Source organism: Falco biarmicus, chromosome 1 (assembly GCF_023638135.1).
Source record: "Falco biarmicus isolate bFalBia1 chromosome 1, bFalBia1.pri, whole genome shotgun sequence".
NCBI classification, from domain to species: domain Eukaryota; kingdom Metazoa; phylum Chordata; class Aves; order Falconiformes; family Falconidae; genus Falco; species Falco biarmicus.
Genome location: NC_079288.1, coordinates 114,572,428 through 114,594,338, shown reverse-complemented (window position 1 = coordinate 114,594,338; position 21,911 = coordinate 114,572,428). Strand labels below are relative to the sequence as shown.

Here is a 21,911-nt window from a genome sequence, read left to right as displayed (position 1 = left end):
ATCAATTCCTTCAAGGATTTGACACTGCATCCAATTTGTAATGCAAGTGACTGTAAAAGGAGGTGACTGCAGCCATCATTTTGTTAGATTTAGTCACAACATCCCCAGAAGAGGCAGGAGGGCATGCTGGGAATTGTTTGATGAGCCTGCTGGGAGGATAATTACATGGCCAGCAGTTGATTCACTTCATCTTTTGTAGCACTTTCTCAGTAGGTTTTATGTGGTTTGAGCACTTGGCTTTTTGAATTAAAGATTCTTTACTGCCATTGTCTCTTTAGGTAATTCCTGGATTATGCAGTCTCAGATGTGCATTCCAGGGCTGTCTCTGTATTACATGAAGTATCAGAAATTTAAAAAACTTCCTTCAATATTCCCATTCTTACTTGAGGTGAAATTTTCTGCACCATAGCTAGTATTGAATTACAAAGAGTTGCCTATTCTGATTGCAATGCTTACATAGACCTTAGGCCTATTTGTGTTTTAATCCTGCTTCTTCGAGCAGGATGAATGTCAAAATGGGCAACTTCGATACTTTTTTTTTTTGTTAAAATTGCACATATAAACTTGCTTTTTTTTTTTTTTTTTTAATGAAACAAGTTACAGTTTAAAGTTTTCAAAAGCAACTTAGGTACCAGGGAACCAAAGATCTGTTAGAATTTTAATTTGAGTCAGCAACTTTTGAAAAAGTGAGTGGGTACAAACCCCTGCAAGACAGTATGTGAAAGTACTACAAAAATATTAATTCTGAGTTGACAGGAAAATCGAAAGCTATGAAAGGAATCACATTAAAAACTAGAAGCTGTGCTTATTCAGCTGACTACAAGGGGTCCATGATAGCTGTGGGGGTGCCTTTTATAAGGCAGGTAGGCAATTAAAAAACCAGTGGTAACAGCAAACCTGATCTGGCAAACCATCCTGTCGAGAGCAGCCTGACAGGTCCTCTCTAGACCAGTTCTCTCCTCAGCTGCTGCTCCTGATAAAATAGACCAGCCTGAGTATACCTTAAGCCAGCCCTAGCCTCTGGGTTTTGCTGGTGGGTGTAGCACGTGTGCTTTTCAGCTCTCCAGTGTGAATGCATGTACACAGCCGTGTACCTCTTGCTTTAAATACATTGAGATGAATACAAAGGAAAAAGAAGAAAAGGAAGTAAAGGAGGTATAAATTACCATATCAGAGCCTTTTGCTGCTGGATATATGGATAAAAATATATTGCTTGTGATTCCAGTGAAATGAGAACCTGCTGTTAGAGAGTTTACTACAATCTATCTTGTTCATGCACTTGGGGACTTCAGAAGACCGACTTTACTGGAATGGAGCTGGAAAAAACTGGATCATTTGCCATAGCTTAAAACCCACCCCAAACGTTTCCTTGCTGTGGAAAGATTATTAGCATTGTCACAAAAAAGGTTTTATAGAAACAAAAATCATATCTTTAAATTAGCAAAACTCCCTTTGATGTGAATCCTGCACAAAGCACAAAAAATGTAAAAGGGCCTGTGGGATACTATTTTCTTCTGTGTTTCCTCTTCCCAATTCCTCTTTTTGCTAACGGGTCACTTGGGATGTGCCTTCTTTCCAGTAGCTGAACTAGGGCATCTGAGAAGGACAGCAGGGATACAAAGATTTCCTAAAAGATATGCTGGTGCTGTAACCAGTTTCTCCAAGGGGAAATATTTCTGTTTCCCTTTCCCATCTTTTCTGTTTTTGCACTACATCTACTTCACCTCACAGTTACTTGCACAGCAGAAGAATAACTTGACCTGCCCCAGCAATCTGCTCCTGATAGAAGTTAGTATCGGAGAAAAATCCAAATAAATTACCTTATGGGCAATGAAGAAATTACAGGTATATACAGTGAAAGTTTCTTTTCTTTGTTCCATTCATTAGAAATTTGGCTTAACTCTGAGGCGTAAGTATTTATATCCCTTTTAAGTGTTTGGTAAATTAAGGTAATAAGTTTTTTTTGAATACTGAATATCTGTCAGAGGTCAATTATGTGCTTTGTGTTCCTCATAAAACTAGTTTCTCTTACATTTTTAACTCCTAATCTTTTAAGCTGCCTTTTATTTCCCATTAAAAAGCCACTCTAGCTAAGGACTATGTTATTTAAAGCTAAATTTAATTATCATTTTATCTAACTCCTTTTATATTGAAGCAAGGCTCATTGATCTTCAATTTACGGTGATTTTAATTTAAAAAAAAACACCCAAAGAACAACAAAAAGAACCTCTACAATCCTTTTGTAAATAATAGCTAGCTGTAGCAGGATTGCAAGTAAATGTCTTTTTGTTGTTGTTGGGGTTTTGTTTCTTTTTTTAAGGGAGCGAGGTTAGCGAGTTGTACATTTCATCCTTACGTCTCCTCAGGATTCTGTTAGCACTGTCCTGTTTACCAGGTTCTTTTAGTTTCTTGTGCTGAGATACCACTAGCTAACTTTACCTCAGCTCTATTGCCTAAGAGGCATCTTCAGTTTCAATGTAACACCTTTTAATATGCTTTGGGACACATGTTTAGAAAGCGCGGAACTATTTGTATACAAAAATGTGCCTTCAAGTCAATGTTGCATTACTGGCTGTTGGATTTTGCACTTCATTTCTAAGCATAGTGATGAGTTATGCCCACTCCTCTTATATACAGTTCAGTACTTAAAAGTAACAATTGATAAAATTTGTCCTGACAGAATGAACGCATCAGATATAAACTGGCTTAATACTTTGTCAGCTGTGTCAGCAGTTTCCCAAAATTGTACAAGTTCCATGAGAGAAGAACTGTCTTAGCGATACTGCTTCACTCAAACTTTTCCCCCCTTTTACAGTTTCTTAATGTTATTAATGCACTTTGGATTTTTAGGGTACTTAGATATTGCTCAGAAATGCCACTGTTAATCTTCAAGCTTCAAAATTAAATTTAGTTTTGAGAAATGGTGAAAATTTGGGTTCATATGGTGCTTTTCTTGAGTCTCCTCTAGATTCAGTAATGCATTTTTCTAATTTCTATAGCTATGAAAGTCAGAAATGGAGAGAAAACATGCTGGGTCTTCACTGAGAGCAGTATGTTTTGAAGATCCAGCTTGGATATTTCAACCAGTGAGTCCTGAAGTTTAGCAGCAGCTCAGACAGATCAATGGCATGGTATGTTCTCTTTGCATCACCCATAGATATTTAAATGTCTATGCTTTCTTATTTAAAAGGTTCTTGCAGTCCATCCTGACTCAGTATTTCACAAATGCCTCTATAGTTAGCAGCATTTTCTGTTTTCTTTTACATTTTAATGATTTAGAAACCCCAATTCCACAATACTCAGTGGCACAATGACTGGGGGGAAAGCAGCATTTGGGACAGCACTAGCCTCATTAAAATTCTTCAAAATTCCACTCTTCTGCTTTTTGGTGTCCCACTGTTCACTGAAAAGTAGGCATTGGCTCAAATTTTAAGGAATCATCTTTTGTATCTGGGAGATGTTGTATTTGTTGTTTGTCATCTTCCCATGTTGTTTTTGGAAGGTCAAGAGTAATAAAAGAATTTTCTAAATTCCCTGGTGGTGCAAAAATGATGTTTGCGCCAAGAACATTGGAATAACAACTGTGTCCCACGCCAGTAGCACTTTGGAAGTCAATTGGGATTTATTGTTTAAGCAATAAAGTTGTATGCTAGCTGGAATAATGCAATTGCAAGAAAATTTCTACGGGATCAACCACTGAAATGCCCTAACCCATCTTGTGTTTCAAGCTGCTTTTTTGGTTTTCTGAACAGTATTACAGCAATGACCACAAAATATTCTGACTGACCTTATGCTTTGGCTTGTTACTTAGAAAAATGACAAAAGCCGTGCAGTTCTGCAGTAAAACATGCGCAGAAGTCTTAAGGATTATTAGAGGTTGAAATCTTAAGCTTATTTAAGGTTTATTTTAAGCAAAATGAAAACTTTTCTAAAAAGACCCCCAGCCTCTGATTAAGGAAGTCTGAGCAGATGGTACCATATTTCATTGAGGCAGAACTTTCACAGCTCTGTCTTTGCTTGTTTTCTTGCCTATTCTCAGATCTACATTGACGTAGAGGTGTACATAGTCTTTCTCAAGATACTTCCAAGAAGTCTGAGAACATGAGCAGGAGGGCATTTGTCCTGGTGTGCAGTAATGGAGAAAGAAATTGGTAACAAAGCCTAGCTGCAAAAGTTAACTTCCCCAAGAGAAAACACCTCATTTATCACTGTGGTCTAACAGCGGTATCGCCGTAGGTGAAAGCTAGACCCTGTCAGCATGTAAATTTTCAGCTGCTTGGTGCTCAGCGAAGCCAACAGGACAGAAAGGCAAAGAAAAAGTGGTGTAACTGGTGATGATGGATTTTACTGTTCCTAACTGGAATGAGATCTTCTTGAATGAGCAGGGGTCAAGCGCAGAGCAGCTCACCTGCTCCGCATAGCGCGCTGATACCAGACCTGATTCCACTGCCTGATGCCACAGCTGCCCCCGAAGGTCTACGGGGCCGTGCTGGGTAAGCAGGGCTGAACAGACCAGAGACTCAGCCTGGAGCACTGGCTCCGCAGCATTTAGGCTCCCAGTGCCGGGGAGGTGACCCTTTGCTGGTGGGTGCGTTCCTGTCAGTGATACTGGAAGTAGAGCCCAGACAGGATGCAGGCAGCTTTGCTTTGTGCAGACTGCCTCTGGGCTATGTGGGGAGCTACCAGCTCTGTGTGGTAGGATCTGTGTGGTACCCCGTGCTCCCCAAGACAATGCTTATAGGCATCAGAAGGCAAAGCTGGCATTTAGAAGTAAGAATTTCCTCAGGGATTTTCAGGGACATACCTCCATATGTTCTCCAGAAAGGAAAGATGTCAGTATCTGAGCAGCAAACAATTCTTTTTTAACTGAGGGTGGAGAATCGCAAGCAGGGCAGTGTTCCCATCAGTGCTGGCTGAGGTAACACCCTCAGGATCAGGGACACCCTTGTTTAATCCTCCCTTCTCTGCTACAGAGGGACCCGAGCCCACTCTGTTATCCCTGGCAGGCAAGTTTCTGCACTGAAAAACAAGAAAAAGAAAACAGGGTCAGAGTGAGAAATCAAGAAAGGGAAAATCACCTTTTTGCCTAGGGATGGGGAGATACTAAACTTAGACTGTTTTTACTAATATAAAACTAACTGCAAAAACAGAGCAGCGAAAAAGAACCAAAGGCCCCCAGAGATCAGCCTCTATGAGGCTGAGGAATGATATTCCCCTCTTGTTTTCCTTTCTGATCAAAGCCAGCTGGCCAATTTTATGAGGGTGGTGTGACTAAGTGTGTGCTGTTGGTTCCCACGGTGTGTTTCTCACATTTCGGTCCATAGGGCACCCATATTCATATGCATTCAAATGCATATAAAAAAACCCCTAAAAATGAAAGACAGAAAAATTGCTGTAGGAAAGTGCCAATTATCCACAGGCAGTGACTGGATACCACTAAATCGAACTCATGTCATAGTGTAACTAGGTTACGTTTCACTTTGACAGGCAGCCTTTTTAATTTTCACTTTGGGTTCTTGCTCCCCCCCCCCCTTTTTTTTTTAATATTGCAGATTTTTTTACTGGTAACTAAGAAAAAACTTATAATAGAAGCATTATTCCTCTTCATTTCAGTATGTTATCTCCTGACTCTCTCTGAAGCCTCCCAAGAACTCTTTACGTGGTGGGTTCCACCAGAAAGCTCTGGTTTAGATTCTTACATGATTAAACACTACGTGGTATAAAGAAAGCAACACAACTTCACTAAAAAGTATTAGTAATGAAATTCCATTATGGAAATGAATTCACATAGGCAGAAAAATCCTATTTTATTGCCATCTAACAAGGATTTGCACAGGCAAAATTTTGTCTTCATTCAACGATATGAAAGATCACATTTTCTTTCTTGCAAACACAGTTTTGAAAACAATGCTGTAGAAGTCACTGCCTCATCCAGGATAAAGCAACACACTACGTCCAGGGGATGAAACACCATCCATGTAGCAAAAAGAAATGTGTTTAGTCAAAGGTCAAATCAAAAGGAATGGGGCAGAAAAATTTCCCACTTGCCAGCAGGAAGTAAGTTTAATTATTCCATGCCACTGCTCATCTCATCGGAGGTAATGAGCTCCATGACACTTCAGTGGCAGGCAAGTGGAGATTCTTTCTACCAAACAGAAAATTCATATAGGATAAAAAAGAAATTGATGCAGGGAAAAAGCAACAGTCCAATATCTCCATATTTAATGACAAAAATATCTACTATTTCCTTTGAGAAGTTACAAATGCAGATCGAGTTATTTCAGACTAAAAATATTAGCAAATTTATTCTCAAATCATAAACTTGCCAAAAATCCCGCATCAGAAACTCAACTGCAAACCCACATTCTCTAGGTTGATGTAAGTTGGGATGTGACTGGATGTGCGCTTGATGCAGTGAGCACGGGACCATGCCCAAGCTGTGCCATTCAGCTATAGCCTAGCTCCGTAACTGTCGCGTGTGAATAACCACCACACAGAAGATGTGAAAAAGGTGGTTTCAGGTGAAGTGAAGTGTGAAATAAGCTTTACAAAAAGCAATGTCTGCTTCAGGAAACACAGGCTTACACACATATAAGTGTCTGTTTATACAGATGTTTATCCCGGTGAGTTGCAGTTTTGGAATCACAATGTCAAAATTGGGAGCCTGGGCTCTCAGCAGGGAAAAAGGGCTCCTCTGAAAGGCAATTCAGGAGAGGCGTCTAACCTGGGTGGCTTAGCCTTCCTCTTTACAAAAGGCCCTCTCTCTGTTAATTAATAAAGCGTGCTTTACCCACAAAGGAGTGAAAATACCTTCTTACACGCTCCTTTACTGAATCTCAGTATTCATTATTGCCAAGTCACCGCGTACCAATTACTGCCTAGACCGATACCTTACAAATTTATGTATATATGTACACACACACACTACTTATATATCTACGACAGACCTTGAAATAAAGAGATGCAGCAAGAGAATTCTGTACTGCAGGTTGCAGCTGAAAACACAATCTTCAAATGGCTTCTCTATTCTTCAGTTCTGCCATTCTTCTCAATAGGACTTCCTAAATGCTCAGGACTGTAATACCTTCTTGCCGCCTTATTAAATAGTAACATGCCCAGGTACCACTTAACAGAGAATACTGTTTCCATGACTTTGATTCCTGATAGCACCTACCTTTTTGAGGAGATTTGCCTACATAATTTAAAAATATGACCTCCAAGAAGTATTTAGAAAGGAACAAAAGAAACAGTGCTTTCAAGTGGAAGAGGTTCTTTTGAAATGGAAACCAACCTGGAATAGGTTGGCTCACAGAAAATACAGGCAGTGGTAAAAAGCCCTACACTCAGACAATTGGAAGAATTTGTAGTGTAAATAGAGATTTAAAACCCTTTAGACCTCCTACAGGATTAGGCCCCTTAAAGTAGATAAGAAATCCAGATACATTTTTTTTTTCTGATGGGGAAAAAAAATATCAGGTACTGGGATGCAATATAAAAGCACTGGAAACCAGTTTTAAAGGGTCAGTGCTCTTTTTTTCCCACCTTCTGAAAATAGAATGGCATAGAAGAACACATTCTAAATTTCTTCCCTCAAATTAATTTCCACGTCTGCGATATATGAGGTGAGTCAAGATAACATTGTGATTGTGAGGCAAAAAAACATCCTGTTTCCATAATGGAAAATTCTAATAGCTTGAGACTTTTTAATTAGAGCATTGAATCTCTGCTGCATCACTAAGTTCCTTCTACCAGTGGATAGCTGATTTAGTGGCTGTCCAGGCCTTTCCTGCATTTATTAAATCAAAGGTAAAGGAAATTCCAGGATTATTACTGAAATTTGATCTATTTAAGGAAAGCAATAGTGATTCCCCCCCCTAGCCCCCTTTTATAGGGTAAGTTTTATAGGTAATGAAACTGCAGTATGATTTTGGACACATTTATGTACCATTGCTGTTGGCTGCTGCCATTGCATGCACTGCAGCTGCAGTAGTGGGACAGGAGATGCAGCTGCTCTGTCAACAGAAGCACTGCAGTAGTGACAACAAACGGGACATCTCTCACCCAGGGCACGGAATGGGAATATCAATGGCTGCTACGCACTTAAGGAAATGTTATGCTCAGATGTTTCTTATTCAGTCCCAACCAACCCCAAATCTATCTAACAAAGATAAAAAAATTCTATCATTATTTACTTACTTGATCAGTTACCCCATTGCCAGTTAACCAGCCAGAAACCACAAAATGCTGGTCTGTCTCCCCAACATTTGCTCAATCAGCATTGCAGACTATGAGGCAGCGTGACTTTTTTTCTCCCATATCTGCATGAGGACCCTGAAGCACATTCTCATGAAGCAAAGCAAATCCTTCAGCATCCTCTAAAGCCAGGCTTTAAATTGCTGAAATGACTGTTTTCTAATGGAACTATTTCTCAGAAGCTGGGAAAAATGTAGAGACAGCAAGATCCTGTTTTATTTCCTCTAGATTTTTCTTCCAAGAAAGCTCATATGAAGACAGCAACTTGTTATGGACTGAAGCAGGTTTTCACATAAGGATGGCGATTTGGATTATCTTCATCACAGATTTGACTATAGATACTTTATTATTTTTTATGAAGCACAAGAATTCAAGAGAAACGGATCTGACAACAAGAAGCAGCAAAGCAAAAATGGCTTGAATTCATGCTTACAGAAGAGTAGGCTTTGTATGTGTGTGTTTGCTTTTCTATATTGCCTTCTGACAGCAGAAAAATGCATTACTGGCAATGCATTACACTGTGCAGGAAAGCTGAAGAGATGCCTATATCCTAGGGCTAAAAAAATTCCAGTCATGTTCACAGCACTCAAAACCCCCAACCCTAAACCCCCACAAACAAAACAAAAAACCCGAAGTCCCACACCCGAGGACAGCATGAAAGTTACAGCCTAGTAAGGCAGCCTTACTTTTGCTCTGTGAGCACACTGCTTGCTATGGAATCATCCCAGTTTTGTTTTTCCTTACTTGGAAATAAAGCAGCCCATTTTTATAACAGTGGATCTGGAGGTAAAACATAAGTCATTGTTCTGGTACTTCTCAGTTCCCACCTTCATCAGTCTGAACCTCTGGCCAGCTACAATTCAACTTGACAGAGATGGAAAAGTCTCTTGTATGTTATCTTTCAGCATGTTTCATGAGAGTAGGTAGTCGGGAAGAAAAGGGGAATGGTATTTGTGCACTAGCCAAGTGACAGCTTTCTTTAGACACTGGAAAAATTATACGCTAATTCCCCCTGGGGACAGTATGCTGTGGTATATGAAGACACAGACCCCAAGTCAGTGAAGAAGTGAGATTGTTTATTGCCTATACAAGTGCTGATTATATACAATTGCTTATCTGCCCAAATTCTGCCTTGGAACTTGCCTACGCGCAGCAAAGCAGTTGCTCATCACGAGCTGTTCACTCGCTTGCAGTTTCACAGCAGATTTGGCCCCTTATCTGTACACTAACAGCTCCCCCAAGTCAGCCTTGTTTCTCTACAGGGTCAACTTCTACAGTATTCCATTAAAAAAATGTGCTCAAGGAACTCCATGTTATTACTAATGACGTTGATAATAAGAGCTGGTCACAGATCAAAGCTGTACTCTGCTGGGTTTTTTACACAGATAATCTCTGCTTTACACCTTTCATAAAACACAAGTCAACAGGCAGTGAGAACAAGAGACAGCAGAGATCAGTAAGGTAGGCAGCATCGTCGTATGTGGCTTGCTATCAGTGCTTCTTCAGGCATCATCACAAAAGAAAATTTTGAAGGGGGACAAAAATGTTTTATTCTCCTTTGTAGGTGGAAAAAGCACAATTATTTTGTGTAGTGAAGGAGAGCTGAAGAGACAGAACATTGATGCGTTCCCTTTTGTTTGAAACCTCACCAAGTCAGCCACCTCAAACAGGGAACACCTGAGCACCTACGGTTCTCCTACGTACTGTATTTCCAAACTTCAAAGCCGGTGACCTGAACTCCCTCGTGGTGACCCATTTACCTCACATTTATGGTGTTGCACCTAATGGTACTGTTCCACTGTTTCAAGCTCCGTCCCTCTCTCAGGAAAAAGTGCTAGGAAGGTTTTGCATTAGGATAGGTAGTGCCCCACAGAATTAAACACTCCTCAGGCTCTTTCAGCCTTTCACTCAGAACGAGTTTCATGACTGTTTTAGTTCTGTTTTGCCCATACTCCTTTCTCATGTCCACACAGGGCACGGGCTTTCATCAGTGACAGGGCTGCATTCTGTCTGCACGCACTCATACAAGAGTGTGTTGGGCAGACGAGAAAGCAAAGCATCTCCCTAAATAAAGACATGAATGAAATGGAATGGCAAGAGGAGGGGTAACAAAACACAGCCCCAGCCAATCCAGACTGTGTATGTTTTGGGTACTTAGCAATAGTGTGTGCGCCTTCATCTGTCCTTTACGCTGTTTGAACGTTTTGTACGTTGAGAGGCTGTTCCCAAAACAGCTGGAGGCAGCACTTCAGGCATTTGCCTGAAAAAACCTGTCAAGGGAATACTATCAAAGAGGATGGACACTACCAAGAAAAAAGAAAGGGCAGGTGTGGGGTGCATAGATGATTAGAGGGAAACTGGCTGTACTGGAGAAAGAGACTGCATTTCAAGAAAGAAAAAATTCTGACTGCAGCAGGGATCAGGAAAACAAATACTTTCCTCAGTTTGATTTAAATTTACTGAATTCCCTACAAGTGGATGAAAAACTCATGCAGGGGAGTACATACAAGTAATCTGGAGTGATATTGGTTGGTTTCCCTGGATTTGAACCTCTCTTCTGCTAATTATTTAATAATTCATCTCTGTACTTCTCCTGAAATCTGTATGAGTGGGCAGCACCGTGCCCATGAAGATTTGACCTTTAGAGTCAGCACAGTGACAGGACAGCATCTTGGGAACCAGCAGCAGTGGAGGGAGCTGAGGTTCCTCATCCCCACCTCCTGCAAACAGAGCATCAGTACCAAGAAAGGGAGAAAGGCTGGAGCTTGCCACACAGCTGGACCCTACTGCCAGAGCACAGCAGGGACGGAGGCAGGTGGTGGCACCACCACATCCAGCACCAGGTGTGCTCCAGAACACCCTCTCAGGGGACAAACTGCTCTCCTTGTGGGCACAGCAAGTCATAGTACTCATTAGCAAGAGGCTCCCATGGCTAATTGCACCTGCTGGTATAATTTCTCCTCCCACTTTTTTGCTCTTATGATGACTGATGTTCACCATCAAATTTACATAAAAATTGAGTGTAGCAGGTAAGATAAAGATTGCCTCAAACACCTTAGTGCTTTTGCAAAAAAATAAACCTAGAAGTGAAATTTTACCTGTGTACTTAGGGAGTTATAAAACATTACCTTTGCAAACCAGAGTAACACTCTCTTTTCCATCAACAAGTAAGCCTGAATTAACAGAGGGCATAACTCCCTGATTACCCTGAAGAAATATAAGGGCAGACTACTGTCAAAACGTGTAGCTCTGTCTCTTTGGCAGCAGCCTGTGCTAGTGTCAGTGCAGAGTGACTGCAGAATCACAGTCTCAGCTTTATTCATCTTCCCCAGACTTGTATTGTCTCATGAAGACAAAAGAGAAACTTCAGACCATGAAGGCCATGCCCTTATGCGTTACTTCCACTTCCACAGCCCCATATATCAGTCCTATTGAATATTTTTGTGAATAGTGTCAGAATACTGTAATTTGTATCCTCAGCCTCAGGCCCTGTAACAAGAAGAGGAGCAAGGTTGTCTTGTACCTTCCCCACATTACTCCCTTTTCCCTTATAGTCACCAGGTTTCCACATCTATGCTTTTCACCAACGAAAACATCAGCACAACCTGGAGAATTTCCTTTCTGTCTGAAAATGAAAAGCAACACAAAATATACCTTTTTGTTCATTCCTGGCCAAAGCTGACTTCTCATCTTGTTAAGGAAACCAAACAAAAGCCAAAGGCATCATACCTTTCTTCCCTAGGACAACTCGGGTGTTGACTGCTCTTAGCACTGATGTCCTCCAGGAGAAGCAACTGGCTCCAGGTGCTTCTGGTTCATCTGGCTAATTGTGTCCCTCTGGTGTGGCCCATCCTGTCACCTCCCTTGTGCTTTCAAACCAGAGGGGTTATTTCTTACATTGTATGTTACATATAATAAAGATGAAGCCAACGCAACTAAAATTTATGCTGAAGAGAGATTGTAAAAACTACACTTGGAAAATCTTGAGTAACATCTGCTGTACTGGAAAACACATCTTCTGTACAGTATGGAAAAATAGGGATTCTATAGTTGAGAGTTTAAGCAATTTCTTGTGGTTCCAGAGAGAACTTTTATCCCCAGCAAACCTGGGTATTCGCTGTAGGAACGTAAGAGATTCTGATTTTTATTTAATTTTTTAAAAGAGTGTCCCTTACCAAAATTACCATTGCAGCTCACAAGAAGCATTGGTCTTCGCTCATATTATGCCAAACCTTAAGATTCTTTAAATAAGCTTGGTATTATCAAGGCTTTAGCTTTACTCAGATCAAGCTCACTGACGTGAAAGGAAGTATTTCTACAAACAGCAGTGTGAGCTAGATCAGGGTTGATTAAGAAAGCTCAACAGTTGTGTAAGCTTTTGTGTTTAGTAGTGAAATAAACAAGAGGATAAAAATTGAGGAACGCAGATTGAGTAGTCTTAAAGTTTTAGGTTCCTGATCAAAAATCTTCTCACGGGATTTCAGCTTATATGGCCTAAGACAGAGCTATAGAGATATACTATGCAAGCTGGGAGGACTTTTATGCTGACATAACAGCTATATCGGGAATAATGAGTGAAACAAAAGTTGCAAAAGCTTGCAGATTCTAGCAGAGGAACTAATTTCAACAATAAGAGGAACCAAAACAAAGGGAACTCAAATAATTAGATTAACTTAATTGTAACCATTTCTGAATAATGACAGGCATGGAAATGTTCAGTAATTTTGTAAGAGGAGTAACCTGTGAATGGCAAAAAGCAGCATTCTCTTTAACATGCACAGCTGGCAAGAGGAGAGACAACCTGTTCGACACAAATTACATTCATTCTTCCTTCACAATGCCTTAAAAATCCAGCCCCTTTTTCTTTGGTAAAGCCCTGGTTCAGATTTTTGTTGTCTCACATATCCACAACTGAAGCTTCCTCTTCCTGGTTTCATCAAGTCTACTTTATGTCCCTGCAAAACCATTTAACACATCGCAGTAAAAATCATCTTGCTGACTTACCATCTCTATTGTATTTTCATGTACTCTGCATCCCTCACCTACCTCTTCTCCTAACGCATCAGATAAGCTCTGTACCTTGCTATTACCCACTTGCCTCAAAGCACATGGCGGTCAGTACTTGCTTGCAGCTGCCCAAGAAGATAAGAGATGGCTCTCCAGCTGCTGGTGCTCTCCAACAGTGCTCCTTCCTCTTTTAGCACATTCCTTTTGTAAATGAAAAGCTTCCTGTAAAGAAAATTCACAAAGTCACTTCAGATCTCTGCTTAAGACTTACTGATGCCTTCCCATGCACATAATGCCTGACTCATTGTCCCTATACTGCGGTTACTCCTGTACTTATTCCAAACTCTCAAGCTCAGCTGGATGCTACCTTTGGCTTTGCACCTGTTCATTTTCTTATCATGTACTCAGATCACACGATCTGTGACGGGAGAGCTGGGCTTTGTTTACTATAGTATATGACTGCTTTAGAAACACTCCATTACAAGGTGAGAGGTTAAGCCTTTCGGAAATGTGTGCCCAAGAACTCAGCTTGTGTAAATCCTGGAACATACACACAATCATAGAATCATTTAGGTTGGAAAAGACTTTTGAGATCATCAGGTCTAACCGTTAACCCAGCACTGCCAAGTCCACCACTAAACCATGCCCCTAAGCATCGCATCTACATGTCTTTCAAATACCTCCAGGGATGGCAATTCCACCACCTCCCTGGGCAGCCTGTTCCAATGCTTGACCACCCTTTCAGTCTAAAAATTTTTCCTAATATTCAATCTAAACCTCCCCTGGCACAACTTGAGGCCGTTTCCTCTTGTCCTGTCACTTGTCATGTGCCCCAGAGAGTACTGAGCCTGTATTTCATTTTGAAAACATCCCTGGCTTCTCCATTCAGCTGGGATAAAGTGGCATGCTTCCTGGCCAGCTGCCTTGGAGAGGTGGCAACGGGTCACCATGATAACCCTAGGTTAGAAAGAGCTCTGTGAGCAGTCACCTGCTGATACCTTTTTGGATCATTCCACAAGAAAGAAAGTCCCTAAAAGAACCAGTGACAAAAAGTGACAGTGCTGCATTACAATCCACTTCATTAGGCTGATAAGCCTAAGGTTTGGTTCCCTCCGACTGCCTTCAGTTATCAGCTGTGGAAGCACTGCTGAAATGCTGCAGGGTTCGTCACAGTGAGAATCTCCTCATTGCACCTTTTTATTCATGAAAAATCGTCATGGGGCAACCACTTGCAAAATAAATAGTTGTGTAGATGTACACAGAATAGAGTCTGTACACCCGGTTTTCTTCCCAGAGGCAAACTGCACTCACCAGTCTTGTCATCGAGGAAGATGGCTGTGCTGTGGAGTGTGACAGCAGGGACAAAGAATGACTTTTGTGGGATATGGAGGACCAGACTTCTGGGTAGCCTCAGCTGCTCCCTTTGCAGACTTTTTAATCTTTTGGGGCATATATTAAGGGCTGTCTGTAGATACACAGGCAAATTTGTCACCAGGTGAAAGTTCTCATGTGACCAAGGCAATTTTTCTAATACAATTGAGGATTTTTAATTTAAGCATTCTCATCATTATTTGTGGAAGACTGAATGCAGCTGCACAGCAAATCACTACTCATACACTGACATCAGTAATTTTCAAAGAAACAGTGAGTTGGGAGGTGCTGTCATATTTCTTAGAAAGGGAATAACAAATACATGCAACTAAAGACAAAAATACTAGGAAGAGTGCATGAGTGCTGCTTTGGTGTCATGACAACACCAATTAGTCAGGGACTGACAGTAGACCATGCAATACTACAAAATCATAGAGGGAAAAACTAGGTAAATGGGAAGGTCTGTAGGTGTCTATCAGAAGTAGATTTTACACATTACTCAAATTCTGTGTGTGTGTGTGTGTGTCCATGCAGGCACATGTAAATCCATATCCTGTAAAGAAAGGAGGAGTTAAAGAGAGAAAAGAAAAAGGCAAAAAAAGGCAGGAGAAGGAGTGGAGCAAAGCAAATTTCAGAGGTAAGAAAAGAAAGGCCAACAAGAAATGACTTGGCCGTCAAGCAGCAAAGCTGCTTCTAAACAAGTAGTGACAAATTGCTCAATCTCCTTCCTTTCAGACTGAAAGGAACCGATGGCAGGGGGCACTGAGGAGTGGGAGACATGCCCTGTACAGATTTGGCAGAGGCCACAAGATCTCTCGTCCACAGCACTTGCACATCCAGGTCACTGCACAGTGACAAGCTGCTGACAGTCAACAAAAAGAAAACTATTTACTTTAGGGGTTAGCCCTAGAAAATGGGAATGACCATCCAGGACCCAACAGCCCACGACAAAAGCAACATCATTTCTCATTACTGGGCTCTTTCACAGAGTAATTAATCTTTTCAGAAAGCTTCTAGGCAGCAGACTCTTAGATTCATCACCCCTTGTCCCCTCTGAACAGTCTTTCACTGGGCAAGCAGCCCGAGTCATCTGAAAGAGCGTGGCCTCTCAGGAATCATGGGCTGCTCAAGGTGAGTGAAGGTGGCAGAAGCAAGTTCTTGCAGCACTGAATCCTGCCTGTCCTCAGAGGAGCCGCTTCTTTTATAACAGCCTCCTCTTCATTTCCCGAGGCTTGAATTACCATCGTGCATTTCTTGCTTATGAACATTTTAACAATGACATTATATTGCAATGTTAAAATTGGAATGTCATTTCGGGAAAACCTATAGTCACCCATGAAAGAAAAATATAAACTACAACAAATAAAGAAGTCAACATGAAAGACTTCTTGGAAACAACACTGAAGTCTCTGTAAATAACACAAACACAGATTTAATAGAAAATAGTCACAGAGATCATGGAAAGTAACTATGAGAAAGCCGATAAGGGAAAAAAATGTGAGGCTATATGCATAAATACAAAAGAAGAACAAGAACCTTATGATGTGACGTGCTCAGAAAATATGGATTCTAAACATACCTCTATAGTAGTGAATTGGGTAACATCTATATTAACCCATTCTGAGGAGTTTCCCTCTTTCCAAAAGATCTCCCCAATAGTTACTATTTCCCACAAATCTGTTGCTTTCAATAACCTAAACACTAACCATGGTACTTCATGAAATTGGCCCAAAATACCATAAATAGGTAGTATTGAAAAAGGATTTTGTTATGAAAAGCTCCTTTCCCACATCCTTTTTTTTGCATGCAATTTCATCTTTCATGTTTAGTCAGAACTTGAGGATACCTCTTTTTCTTGCTGTCAACATAAACAATGAAATATCGCACATAAATTTTCCAAAGGTTTTATCAAAGGATATTTCAGGTCATTTTTTAGGGAAAAGTGTGGTCTTCTATTTATGCCCTTAAAACCTGGGTGCCTGGCAGGAATAGCTCAACACCCAGGGCCCAGTCAGTGCAATCACTTATGTTTTCAGAACAGGTTATGATTATGATGCTTTAAGGTTAGCAATCAACATGGAAAACATCCATGTGTGCTTTGTGCTGCAGTCGGAGGGGCTATTAATGGCAGCCTGCTGGCTCACGCAGGGCTGCCCGGGGCGTGGCCTGAGACCCCTACCCAGGGCAGGCTGAGGGGCAGCACTTGGGTGCACAACTGTTCGCAGGCAGGTTTTGTGTTGGGCTCTGCTTAGCAGAGAAGAGTCTGTAGCTACGCTGCTGAAGCATTCCACATAAAACAAGGCACCATACATGGGGCAAAATTCAGGAGTCACCGGGGTCAAGACCACCTTTTGTCATCCTTTCAGCCAGCTAGAGAAGACCTCCAGGATTCCACCTCCTGTGTGACCCAGACTGAGGACTCCAGCATCAGTGATGGTTAATCCCACTTTTATCTGGTACCTTTAAAGGCTGCATCAACCCTGACTTTTCTTGGCATGTCTTTCTCACAATTAAAGCTCTTTAATATATATCTATATCTATTTTTTTAAAACCAGCTGAACTGGAAGGAGGGCTCCATTTTACAATGTGGCTACTGTTAGAGCAGTTCAAGAAGATATAACATACCTCTGCACTGTACCACTGTCTATTGTTTAACTCTCCAAATGGCCAAAAGGCAGACAGCAGTAGAAAAGATCAGCTGCACAAACTCAGTAGTGACACAAGTTGCTTAAGCGAAGCCCTTCTGACCAATATTTTTCTTCTGCTTTCTGATTTTGCCTGTCACCCATGACAGGCATCTTAATAGTACAGATGCGCTTTAATATGGTATAATCCGTGTACTCCAAATTGTCCCCTGGAGCTATCCAGGAGGTTGTTAAGTGATATGATCATTAAAAGAGAGTGACAGCCTCATACAATGTGGGAGACGGTATAGCTCGAGACAGAACGGTGCTACACCCTGTTCCTCCCTTTGCTGTTCACATGGGAAATTTACATTAGAGATTAGCTGGACACGGCACGGGCCAGCCAAGGGTCGTGGTGGTTTTGTGAACCCAGAACTGTGAGCTCGTTAACACACGTGCAGCTGCAAAAGATCCTGGAAAACAGGAACCATGAACGTGTTTGGCAAGCAGTATTACCGGCATCCGCAAAGCCACGAATCCAAAGCTGATTGGCTCTGGTAGCCATTGGGTTAGCACAGAAGGCATTCACTTGGGCAATAAGGGGATTCTGACTGAGCACGGAATGGAGTCCGTGTAATCACTCACCACAAATGGCACCCAAACAGGGACCTGAAGACATTCGGAACTGAAACTCGTTGCTAGTGGTGGACCTGCAGCTGAGATGGAGGAGACATACGCATGCGTGTGCTCTCGAGACGCATCACCCTTTACTGGACGACTGAGGTGAGCAGCTGCAGCAATTACAAGATGGGTCAGTCAGCTACAAAGGAGCAAAGGCTCCACCAAGAGATTTTGCAGAGAATTTTGAAAGAACAAGGCTTTGCGGTATCGGCCTTAAAGTTGGTTAGATTGCAGGTGTGGATAAGAGACTATTGCTCTTCAGGCTCATGTGATAGCTCTTTGTGGGCAAAGGTGGGGGAGGAATTGCAAACGAGAAAGGACTTGCAGCTCAAAGTCCCTGAGGAAATCATTATTGCTAGGAAGAGTGTATACAGCTTTAAATGCTCCAAGACCCGCAGAAGATACCTTGCAAGCATCTGCTCCTCCTCCTCCTCCATTCTCTCAGAAGCAGGAACAGGCAGAGCTGCAGTCTTTTGAAATATTACATCCTGTGTACAGTGACATTCCTAACCTGACACAGGGAGCGCGGGAGGTAGATTCGCCAGAACCTAACGATCCTTTTGATCCCAGGGACATAGACCCTGAGGATGAACCTGATTTATACCCGCCACTAACTCCAGTAAAGGTTATGGCAGCCACCACCCCTACAGCAGATGAAATTTTGCAGGCACAGCGAAAGAAATCAGTATCATGCATGTCACTTATTAGATCCCCACATTTTGCTTCTACACCACCTCTGAAAGTACAGGACCATTGAATGTTGTTGGACAGTGGAACGGATTGGTAGATAAATGTAGGATCAAAGCACTCTGCAAAGGAGATGTTTCTATCCTCCAAACTATACCTGTAATATAGAAACCTAACCGAGCCCCAGAGTATGCTCACTGACCATACGAGGTTATTAAGGAAGTTTGGAAATCGATACGAAAATATGGTCTCCAGACTTCATTTACTATAAACCTTATACAAGCTATAGGAGAATCTTATGTCATGACCCCTTCTGATTGGCAATCGATGCTTAGAATGGTTCTATAAGCTACACAATATACTGCCTGGACATCAGAGTATAAGGAACTTGTGACTGCACAGGTTACGGATGATACTGCTGCTGGAGTAGGTATTGGAGAAAATGAGTTGCTAGGCCAAGGCAACTACGCCATGGGGGGAGCACAAGCTGCACTGCCAAGAGCAGTACTTACACAAGTCGCAGATTTACTTGTCAAGGCCTTCAAAAGGTGCCAGATTGTGGCCGACAAGATGCATCTTTTACATCAATTCTACAGGGATCTCAGGAACCTTACGTTCAGTTCCTAGGTCAGTTACAAACTGCTATTATGACGCAAGTTGAACACGAAGAAGCTGCTGAGATGTTGCTATTTCCGCTTGCAATTGAAAATGCAAATGAGGACTGTAAGAGAGCAATTGATCCTGTATGTAATTCAGCAAAAAACAATAGCTGATCTTATAAAGGCTTGTCAGAATGTCAGATTGGAACAATATAAAGCAAAAATGCTCATCACTGCTTTAGCTCAGCAGATGGTAGTGGCATGGGCTGTGCTTAAATGCTTTCAATGTGATCAAGTGGGGCATAAGAAGCAGGATTGTCCCCAGAATAGAAAACAGAGGCAAAATATGAAACAACCACCTATGCAGCTGTGCCTGAAGTGCAGAAAAGTGTATCACTGGGGAAACCAATGTCGCTCAAAATTTGATAAGCAAGGAAATCCAATCCAGGGAAATGGGAAGCGAGGAGTGAGACCTGGTGCCTCAAAAATGCACAACAGGGTCCTTCAACAACAGTAAGTGTACCTGACCTAGGACCAAAGCATGGTGAACTCCAGCATAAAACTGTTCATTCCCTCCGACACAGCACAACCTGCAGTGCCGGCCTGGGTTTGGCCACAGAGACAACAATATCAGATGGATCAGTAACAACAAGTTACAATATCAGATGGATCAGTAAACCTTATAAACACTGGGCTATGTGGCCCCCTGACTCACAGTGTATGTGGTCTATTAATTGGATGTTCTTCAACCACCAAGTCGGGACTTTTTGTATTACCTGGAGTTACTGATTCCGATTTTAATGGAGAGATTAAAATAATGGTCTGGACTGCAAATCCTCCCTGTACTATCCCAAAAGGGGAGCATATTACACAGTTGATTTTATCACCGTACCAGCCATCGCGGCAGACAATAAACAAAGGCAAGAAGGAGTGTTCAGTAGTACATGGGCACCTAGGATTTTCTGGATGCAGAAGGTATTACCAGAGCAACCCATGTTGATGATGATCATCATCAATGGTGAACCTTTTACAGGACTGGCGGATACTGGTGCCAACGTTTCTATTCTTAATCAACATGAATGGCCAGCAACCTGACCTTTAATGCAAGCATCTGTGGTGGTCAGGGGTTGGAGGATTACAGATTCGCTGCAAAGCGTGCAAACCCTGTTAGTGGAAGGCCCTGATAAAAAACAAGCTGTATTAAAACCGTATGTCCTTGCAGTACCTTGTAATCTTTGGGGACAAGATTTATTATCACAGTGGAATGTCATATTAACAACAAATTTTCACAAAGAGTCACTGATGTCCAGCCGTGACTCAAGCTCACCTGGCTAATGGACAGGCCTGTTTGGGTAGATCAGTGGCTGTTGAAGAGAGAGCGGCTGGAATGGGTGCAAAAGTTAGTTCAGGAGCAGCTGGCATTAGGTCACATAGTACCATCTACTAGTCCATGGAACACCCCTGTATTCGTCATTCCAAAAAAATCTGGTAAGTGGAGACTATTACAAGATTTGTGAGCTGTAAATGCAGTAATGAGCCCAGTGGGGCCATTACAGCCTTGTGTTCCTAACCCAACTGTGATTCCAGAAGATTAGCCTTTTTTTTGTTATTGATTTAAAGGACTGGTCTTTTTATACCCTGATGATTGTGCCCATTTTGCATTTTCTGTGGCCTTCAATTAATAACAGCAAACCTATGCAATGATACTGTTGGGTCATTCTACCGCAAGGTATGATGACTAGCCCCACGATTTGCCAGATAGTCGTGGATGCAGTGTTAAAAGAAGTGCAGCAATCTTTCCAGCAGATTTACTTATATCACTATATGGATGACATCCTCCTTGTTTCTGAAACACAAAATGTGCTGTTCATTGCTTTTGTTAAATCAGAATCATCATTAAAAAGCTTCAGGTTACAAATAGGCCTGGAAAAGGTGCAGACAGAGCAGTTTTGGAAGTATCTACATAGAGACTCTTTACTTCATATGTGTTCCCACAGCCATTGCGTGTTGTTGAGCAGGTTACCACTCTTCATGATCTATAAAAATCACTAGGAACAATTAATTGGGTACAACCTCTTTTGGACATCACAACTGAAGATTTGTCCCCTCTGTTTACCTTGTTGAAAGGAGACTCAAATTTATCTTCCTGAAGATTGACACCAGAAACGAAAATTGCCTTGCAGAAAGTTTTGGATAAAATCACAGCTACCTTTACCTCCAGAATTAATGTCAAGTTACCAATAGAATTGCATATAATTTATGCTTCTTTCTGACCCTATGTCCTTTTAGATCAATGGTGTGCTAACGTGCAGGAGTCGAAGACTCTGGAATGGATCTTTTTGTCTCATACAACCATGAAAACATTAACTACAAAACCAGACGTGATAGTGTCCTTAATAACACAAGGTTGGAATCATCAGCAATTGACAGGACATGATCCTAATGCTATTTATCTGCCGCTGGCTAAAGATGACTTTGTGGTATTAAATAAGAAATCCTTATTGTTACAAACCGCTCTAACCGATTATTTAAATGAGATATGTTACACTCTTCTATAACATAAGCTGTTACATTCCCTCTCTGAAATTGTGTTGCAGCCAAGGAACCGATGTGTTTGTGTTCCCATTAAAGGAGCATGCACAGTGTTTCAGGACGGGTCAGGGAAAACACACAAAGCTGTCATTGTGTG

At 41.6% G+C, this 21,911-nt stretch overlaps 1 long non-coding RNA gene across 1 annotated transcript in view; it reads right to left on the bottom strand.

Annotated features, from left to right (window-relative positions):
* Positions 1-1,475: 1,475 nt before the first annotated feature.
* LOC130160513 (uncharacterized) overlaps positions 1,476-21,911 on the bottom strand; it is a 75,130-nt gene continuing 54,694 nt past the window's right edge. The window contains exons 9-11 of the long non-coding RNA XR_008826012.1: positions 11,983-13,482; positions 4,805-5,019; positions 1,476-1,596 (exon numbers count right to left, since the gene is read on the bottom strand). This is a non-coding gene — a long non-coding RNA (uncharacterized LOC130160513). The remainder of the gene's footprint in view (positions 1,597-4,804; positions 5,020-11,982; positions 13,483-21,911) is intronic.